This window comes from Sinocyclocheilus anshuiensis, unplaced genomic scaffold, assembly GCF_001515605.1.
Source record: "Sinocyclocheilus anshuiensis isolate Anshui unplaced genomic scaffold, SAMN03320099.WGS_v1.1 scaffold1146, whole genome shotgun sequence".
In the NCBI taxonomy this organism is placed as follows: Eukaryota; Metazoa; Chordata; class Actinopteri; order Cypriniformes; family Cyprinidae; genus Sinocyclocheilus; species Sinocyclocheilus anshuiensis.
Genome location: NW_015539920.1, coordinates 623906 through 633551, shown reverse-complemented (window position 1 = coordinate 633551; position 9646 = coordinate 623906). Strand labels below are relative to the sequence as shown.

The following is a 9646-nucleotide window of genomic DNA, read 5'->3' as shown; positions in this document are numbered from 1 at the left end:
TGCTTTGACACAATCTGTATTGTTAAAAGCGCTATATAAATAAAGGTGACTTGACTTGACTTGACTTATCTGTTGCCTGATCGTAGCTTTTTTAATGTTTTGTTCCTCCGAAATATTCCTCTTTTTTTACCTGCCATCTCTCGCTATCTAGTCCATCTGATAATATCCATCAATTTTATTTACATTTTTTTTAGATAAACAAATTTGTAAAGCTGCACCAATAATTACGTGGTCCTACCTCCTGCCTGATCGTAACCCTTCATTTTAATGTTTTGTTCCTCTGAAATTGTCCTTTTTTTTTTATCTGCCATCTCTCGCTAGCTATAGTTGACCTGCTAATATCCGTCCTGTGATTCACTGAGCGCTCTCTTCTCCCTATCATTACTAGACATTACTATATCATTACTACTGCTGATTGGCTGCGAGTTTGTTTTGGGACTCGGTCCGACACAGTGGTCAAATGTGTTTTTCAAAAATCGCTTAGTGCACCTTTAATAAAACTTCCTTCCTGAATGAATCAGACGTTTTGAAGGAATCGATTGAATAAATGACTCAATGACTCATTCGTTCCAGTCATTAAGACAGTGGCTTGCTGCCACCTACTGGCAATTTTAGTGTAATTTTTAAAAGTATTCTATTTTTCTATAATTTCATATTTCTGTGTTCTAAATTTTATATTTAAAACATAATCTCATAACATTATTTAAGCAATTTGTAAGTGCAGTGTAAATGCATGCAGGAGCTCCTGTGTATGTATGTGTAGGCTAGAGCCCTGCGTGTTTAAATATACTTGTCTCTTTGCCAATGTAACTTTTAAACATATTTTATTTGAAGTGCATCCCGTGTATTCTCTGGGCTAAGCCCTGGGTATCCACTCACCCTAGAACCACCCCTGGTCACTTTCTATTTCAAAGGATTCTGAAAGACTAGCTGTACACATTCAGCATAAAAGTGTCCTGAAATGTACATGTTAATAAAACATGTTAATTCTATATAAGAAGTTTTTTGAGTGAATGTGTTCGCTAAATGTAGTAAAAAGTAATCATACATGTATGAATGGATTACATTTAAAGTAATTGCTACCAGAATCATGAGGCATTGTGTGTGAGTGCCAAGATTTTGCTATACGGTTGCTTAGGTGGACCTAATGGTTTTTACTACATTGCTATGGGGTTGCTAAGGTGTTTTTTGGGTTGTTGCTAGGTGTTTTATAGTTATGGTGTTTTATAGTAACACCATTAAACAAACACATCAAGTGTAGCCTATTCTGAGGCTAAAACTGTGATTATGTATTTGAGAGAACACAGTCAAATCCAATGTGTGTGTTTTTTAACCTCTATGTCTTCATTTTAACAGGATGTGGACTAAAAAATGATATATTGTCATGTGACTTCTCTGTATGCCATCATGTGTGGTTGGTTAAACAGCTGGGCTGTTAAAACAAACTTTGTGAGGTTCAGCTGTAACTGAAGAGCTACTTTGACCTTCGTCTGTCAACAACTCTACTATCTCTACTGTTTGAGGTACTGTAAAAAATGAAACGATGAAATGAAACCACTTTTTGTACCAGGCTGTAAACATTTTTTTCTGCTGTAAAGTTGGGCATTTTAACATGGCAGGTGTATGGGACTGACTCCCTTTTTGAGCCAGTCTCTAGCGGCCAGTCGATGAATTGCAGTTTTAGTCACTTCCGTGTTAGTTTCAAGCGAGAGACCGGGAGGTTGCCGCTTGGACCTCACCCATATTTTGATAACTCCGCCCCACACATATGTACACAACCTTGGCAGCGACGATGGTGGATCTGCCATGCCTGCCGGCCGCAGCATATTCAAGCAAAAGCCAACATAGAAAAGTGTTGCAAAATTTACATAACTCACCTATCGAGAAGAAACAAAGCAACATCGGCATCCGATTCCCTTCCGCTCCTTTATTTCTCTCCGCCGCTGAAAAGCTGATCCTATATTTATGCAGTCTTATCTCTTGCCTGATCGTAGCTTTTTTAATGTTTTGTTCCTCCGAAATATTCCTCTTTTTTTACCTGCCATCTCTCGCTATCTAGTCCATCTGATAATATCCATCCTGTGCACTCACTGAGCACTCTCTTCTCCCTATCATTACTAGACACGCCCCTTACTGCTGATTGGCTGTGAGTTTGTTTTGGGACTCGGTCCGACACAGTGGTCAAATGTGTTTTTCAAAAATCGCTTAGTGCACCTTTAATAAAACTTCCTTCCTGAATGAATCAGACGTTTTGAAGGAATCGATTGAATAAATGACTCAATGACTCATTCGTTCCAGTCATTAAGACAGTGGCTTGCTGCCACCTACTGGCAATTTTAGTGTAATTTTTAAAAGTATTCTATTTTTCTATAATTTCATATTTCTGTGTTCTAAATTTTATATTTAAAACATAATCTCATAACATTATTTAAGCAATTTGTAAGTGCAGTGTAAATGCATGCAGGAGCTCCTGTGTATGTATGTGTAGGCTAGAGCCCTGCGTGTTTAAATATACTTGTCTCTTTGCCAATGTAACTTTTAAACATATTTTATTTGAAGTGCATCCCGTGTATTCTCTGGGCTAAGCCCTGGGTATCCACTCACCCTAGAACCACCCCTGGTCACTTTCTATTTCAAAGGATTCTGAAAGACTAGCTGTACACATTCAGCATAAAAGTGTCCTGAAATGTACATGTTAATAAAATATGTTAATTCTATATAAGAAGTTTTTTGAGTGAATGTGTTCGCTAAATGTAGTAAAAAGTAATCATACATGTATGAATGGATTACATTTAAAGTAATTGCTACCAGAATCATGAGGCATTGTGTGTGAGTGCCAAGATTTTGCTATACGGTTGCTTAGGTGGACCTAATGGTTTTTACTACATTGCTATGGGGTTGCTAAGGTGTTTTTTGGGTTGTTGCTAGGTGTTTTATAGTTATGGTGTTTTATAGTAACACCATTAAACAAACACATCAAGTGTAGCCTATTCTGAGGCTAAAACTGTGATTATGTATTTGAGAGAACACAGTCAAATCCAATGTGTGTGTTTTTTAACCTCTATGTCTTCATTTTAACAGGATGTGGACTAAAAAATGATATATTGTCATGTGACTTCTCTGTATGCCATCATGTGTGGTTGGTTAAACAGCTGGGCTGTTAAAACAAACTTTGTGAGGTTCAGTTGTAACTGAAGAGCTACTTTGACCTTCGTCTGTCAACAACTCTACTATCTCTACTGTTTGAGGTACTGTAAAAAATGAAACGATGAAATGGAGCCTGCAGTATTTAATGTTCCTTTGTTCTTAAGATTTGCTTTCTCCAGTGGCCATAAAATGTATTTGCAACACTTAAAAAGACTGAATTTGGTATGTATTAGAGATATCAAACAACATATCAAACAAACTAATTTAATTTGAAAAAAGATACATGCAAAACATTGCACATCCACCAAAATCACTTTGGCATCAGGAAAGAGAAGCCTTTGTTCTTAAGATTTGCTTTCTCCAGTGGCCATAAAATGTATTTGCAACACTTAAAAAGACTGAATTTGGTATGTATTAGAGATATCAAGCAACATATCAAACAAATTAATTTAATTTGAAAAAAGATACATGCAAAACATTGCACATCCAAAATCACTTTGGCATCAGGAAAGAGAAGCTAGTTCTGAGAAAAGTTCTTGCATCATTTGATGCATCGTTTGCTATCTAATGCAATTCTTGCCACATCTTTGAGAATTTAAGATACATTTTAAATCACAGTAGTATTGGATGGTTTTTTTTTTAAGATGGTTATTCTTCAGATACAAAAATGCATATTTTTAATGCTGGTTTGGAAGATGGTTTTAATGCATGGTTTGCAGAAATTCAATTAATCCGAATTAATTGCTTCTACTGACAATGACAAAGGGGAAGTTCTGTTTCAAAGACAAACAGAAACTGCTCAGAAATTATTTAAATGTTTAAATGGAACCCATATTTCCAAAAATATTTACAAATCACACACCCATCTAAATCTTTTAGGAGTTTTCACGAGGTCCTGACATTTCCATTAGGGGTCAGTATATTCACTGTAAACTGAACTAGGTCTGTCAGCTTTGTGGATTTTTCTCGTCTACAAAGGCAAGGTTGCACATTTCCCAGCTCTGCTTTGAAAACTGTTCCTGGTTAGACTGTGCTGATGACGGGTGTGATAGCTTCTTGGAAGATTTAGTTTTGCCAAACTGTAGTCTTTCGTGGACAGCACTTTTGAATGTTTGTCTTTCCGCAGGGTGTCCGCAAAACAAACCTCATCCTCTGGGTCATGCTTAGTGAGCTTTTTTTTTCTCCTCCTAATATTTTGTCTTGAGTCCTGGGTCATCAGAGGCCTTGATTTTCCATTGCCCATGAAATATTGTGAAATGTGATGTTCTGAGAAAAAAAAGGAACACAATAAAAGGATTAAAAAGTTAATTTAAGTTCATTCTTGCACAGTGATTATAAAACACGAACATACATACATGCAAAAGTAAAAAAGTAAAAGTGACTTTACCTGAGTTGATTATGAATTGATGTCTCATTTGGTTTGCAGTCGGTTTTGGATTTAAATAGTGTTGAGTAGGCTACCTCTGTTTATTCTGTACTTTCTGTTTCAGCTCTCAGTGAGTGATTTGAACAGCTTTGTGTTAGATTAGATGTTTCTGCTCTTTGACAGAATTGTGGAAATTAAATGAAGAATAGGATTACGGAGCACAATGGATCTTCTGATCCTTGACATCAATTGGTCAGTGATGAAGCATTATCCTCACAACCATTGATAGTAACTATTTGAACTGGCATTGATTTTAATAAGCGTTGTCTAAACATTGACTGGCTGATGTGATTGCATTTGAGTTTTCAGAGACTGTCTTATTCAACAATTTCATGGTGTCTACTAACCTCAACTGAGATGAACTGGGGAAATTTAGTGCAATTTCTTGCTAAAAAAAAAACTCAGATCAAGAGTGTATTAAATAAACTAAACTGTTTATTATTAATAAATGAATGTTTGCCAATATTTATTTGGATTGTGCAATGTATTGTTTATAGGTTAATGTCTCTCAGAAGACCCCTCCCCCTATATTACTATATCATATAGTAATGATATATGCATTTTATGGTAAGTTTTCACTTTTGCTAAGCAACATTAACATTTTTACGCAAACAACCTTACAGCCACTCTCCAGATGTGTTTAGGTCATATTTTCTGACACGATTTGATTCAATTAAAGATGTTAATTGATGGATTGGACCCCTCCCCCTATATTACTATATCATATAGTAATGATATATGCAAAGACGTTAATTGATGGATTGGAGTCCGTTACTTGTAGATTATTTTGGGTGGTTTTATGACTTGTTTGAACTCTCTTTCCGATGGCACCCATTCACTGCAGACAATTTCCAAATCTGTTCCGATGAAGAAAGAAAGTAATCTACATCTTGAATGGCCTGAGGGTGAGTAAATTTTCAGCAGATTTAACTTACAAATGTAAGTTTTAATGTTATAAAGGGGAAATTTTCTAACGGATTTCCTTTTGTTTTAGTATGGGTCTATATTCTTTTCCAAGACACTCATCTTGGTTCACCTAATAGTTTTTCCCATGACAGGAAGTACACTGTAATTCCTTTGTGTGAGGACTGACTAATTTTACTTTATTTTTAATACTGCATGGCCTAAGATCTGAGAAAATTTACTGAAAATTGAATGCTTTTATTGTATAAAATTCACTAAAATGTACAACTTAATTTACAACTTAAAACAGCGGTCATGCAAAAATAACTAATTTCTCGTTTCATTTTACTAACCTCTGAGCCAGAGAAAAACAGACATTAAACAGCTCCAGAAAACCATCTCTGCATCAAAGTTCAGCACCTGGGAATATATGTTGTCATCATTTATGGCACTTCAGTTGCTACTACAATTACTAATAAGCATTGAGTATTGTTTCAGAATCCCATTGTTTTCATTTTTGAACATTGTTTAATTTCTCGCTGTTTATAGAGCACAGTGCAACAAGTGCAATCCATTAGTTACTTATTAAGGGATTTAAATAGCCACTGTGTAGATAAAATGTTAAATATTGTCACTTAATGCTGTATCCTCAAACAATGCCTGAGTTAATCAGAAGAAGACTGATGCTCTGAATGTTTGAGAGCTTCCTTCCCCTTGTATCTTGCTGAACGTGATGTTTGTGATCATTTGTGCACTTCCTATTTCAAAGGCATCTGAAAGACTGGCTGTACACATTCAACATAAAAGTGTCCTGAAGGGTTAAATTAATTATATATTAATAAAATTAATTAATCAAATATATACAGGAAGTTTAGTATCATATTAAACGTAGCTTTGCATATATTGTATAATAAATATAAAACATATATAACTTAAAATTTAAATAGCACTGTTCAGTGGTCCAGTGGTTCTTGCTTTTTGCACAAAAATTTTAACTATGTCTACTTAGGCCTTTTGCCTCAAACAATGCCTGAGTTAATCAGAAGAAGACTGATGCTCTGAATGTTTGAGAGCTTCCTTCCCCTTGTATCTTGCTGAACGTGATGTTTGTGATCATTTGTGCACTTCCTATTTCAAAGGCATCTGAAAGACTGGCTGTACACATTCAACATAAAAGTGTCCTGAAGGGTTAAATTAATTATATATTAATAAAATTAATTAATCAAATATATACAGGAAGTTTAGTATCATATTAAACGTAGCTTTGCATATATTGTATAATAAATATAAAACATATATAACTTAAAATTGAAATAGCACTGTTCAGTGGTCCAGTGGTTCTTGCTTTTTGCACAAAAATTTTAACTATGTCTGCTTAGGCCTTTTGGAAGTTACAATGTTAGCAAAAACACTGCAAATCAGTGGATTTAGAAATGGTGTTCATTTGAGAAAACTGAACCTCTATGCAAGTACACCTACAAGGCTGCACAAAATCATAATGCTTAATGTAATCGACTTAAGTTTTTTGAGTGAGTACATGTATATATGTATGTATATACGTATGTAGTATAATATATATTCTGCTCAATCAAATGAAAATTAGATATACCATGGATGGATTACATTTACAAACAAATGGCCAGTATTTTTATAAAATGTAACTTTATGAACTTTTCCGATCTGATCCGGATTCACAGCAGTATAGGGTAATGTGTCAAGAAGCCCAGATCGATACAGAACTGCATGATTTAACAGCTGTAACTGTCCGGCTGGATGGTGCAAAAATACTTGATGGTTCTGTCCTCAATTTAATCTTAAAGGGGTCATATGATGCTTTTTTAAAGATCATTATTTTGTGTATTTGGTGTAACAGAATATGTTGACATGCTTTAATGTTCAAAAAACACATTATTTTTCAAATACTGTACATTATTGTAGGTCCTCTATGCCCCGCCTCTCTCAAACGCTTCATTTTCTACAAAGTCCCTCCTTCCGACAAGCGCAGTCTGCTCTGATTGGCCAGCTGACCCAGTGCATTGTGATTGGCCAAACACCGCAAGCACTCGTAGGAAACGCCCCTTACCATAATCGCGAGCTTCATCTTTCAAAATAAATTCAGAAGCGCCAGATTGTCATAGCAAAGTCAGAATTACCTCCTCTCCTAGATTCGTGAAACGGTCGTCCATAAAATGCATTGCTGTTCTGTTGTAAGTAATCTTAAAGATTCCTAAATGCATCTACTTCTCGAAGGCCAAATAAAGTGCTTTTGCTTTCGCCTAGAGAAACACGGCGTCTCCCTGACATGGCTGCTTCAACACTAACTGCGGTTACTGAAACCACGCCTTCTTTCTTTGCGTGCACATTTGAGCGGCATTATGCAAATATTTCCACATAGTGATGTAGATATGTGGGGGCGTGTTAGAACGAGGCATTTTAGGGGTGCATGGCTGAGTCTTAACTTTGATAAAGAATATCTCTTTGGTTTTGAGACTTTAGTCTTTGCAACTTCAGGGATCTTATCTATGCACAATCAGCTTGTAACACTCCAAAGAGAAAGGAAAACTTGAAATCGCATCATACGACCCCTTTAATTAAACTTTATGAAGGAAATGTCAGTGGGAGCTTACCTATGTAAATCACCACCCTGATACTGTGGAATTCCCAGGGTTTTTGCATGAATTTGAATGAAAGTATATTTTCAACTCATATGTAAAATATCTTTTCCACAGCTGCAACTATATCCTGTTCAGACTTCACACAGGAAGCCAGTGATGGGCTTCAGCTTTTCATTGTGCTATCTTATTAAAACATACTGCCTAAAATACTAGAACAGAACTAACATTCATACTGATCAATAAGTTTCTTTTTAAATTTCTACAGTATATTTCATTTAACTTTACTTAGAAACATTTCTGCTGTTGTTCACTGTGTGTGTGTGTATTTTGTTCCCAGTATGCACCACTATGTGGACTGTATGTGGCATGAACTTGACCTCTGTCTTCATTTGAACAGGATGTGAGTTAAGTGATGGCAACTTTAACAAATGGCATGCACAAGGATGTCTTCTCACTTGTGTATTACAAGGTGTAATACACAAGGTGAGATACTGCAAGGAAGAAATAATAGACTAGTCTACAAAATCGTACAATAGTTTTTTTTTTTTACTGTACATATAACATTTACTGTATCTTCATTCACAGCTTGGTCACAAAAAAATACTGGTTACTCTAAAAAATCTATGTATTAAATATCAAACAAGTTACTTTTACTTTAAAGAAAACTATATGCAAGAAAAAAGATAAATCACATTGGCATCAGATACATGGTTTGATACCTAATGCAAGTCATAACTTTTTATGAGTGGTTACTGCATCTTTTTAAGACATATTTCTTCAGAGTAGTAGTGTCCCTGGTCTGTTTGTTCCCTCCTCGCGCGCACACACACACACACACACACACACACACAGGTTTGTTTTTGTGTCCTGAAAAGTCACCTTCTCCTTGTAATACCTATGTTATACCTTTGTCATTATACAAATGTATGTCCTCATTTGTCACAAAAACGCGCGCACACACACACACACACACACACACAGCACTCCAGTGATGGTTTTCATGTGTGCCTCCCTTACGTTTCCTTGTTCCTCTACTTCCCTGGATTCCCCTTTATGAGTTCAAGATTAAGTTTGAGGATGATTCTCACAAACTATATTTTCTACAAGCTTTTTTTTGTTTGTTTTTTGTTTTTTTAAAGATAAATTAAAGTTCACAATTTATGTATACAGTGTCACAGCAAAAACTGAGTGGGAACATTTTTTACATTTGTTTAGAGCATTTTTTATACATCTATAAATCATCACCAGTGACATTAACATAATAAACATTTAAATTAGCATTGTGATATGCTTGAAGTGTTTTATATCTATGGATTTTATTGTAGGCAAGTCAAGTGTTGATTTGAGAGGCTATATTGATCAAACGTTGTCAACTCGCTGTTGGCCATTGGCCTCTTGTTTGTTATTTTAAAAGACAAAAACTTTATTAAACAAAAATGCTCCAGACATTTTTGTAAATTAACTTGTTTTCAATTCAATATTTTCATGGCTGCAACAATAGTATAGGCTGTGTACACTCTTAAAAATAAAGGTTCTTAAAAGGTTCTTCACAGCA

The 9646-nt window shown here is 35.4% G+C and overlaps 1 pseudogene; it reads right to left on the bottom strand.

Moving 5' to 3' along the window:
- The window catches only part of LOC107686526 (myelin-associated glycoprotein-like), a 33718-nt pseudogene that overhangs the window by 19921 nt on the left and 4151 nt on the right, over positions 1 to 9646 (bottom strand).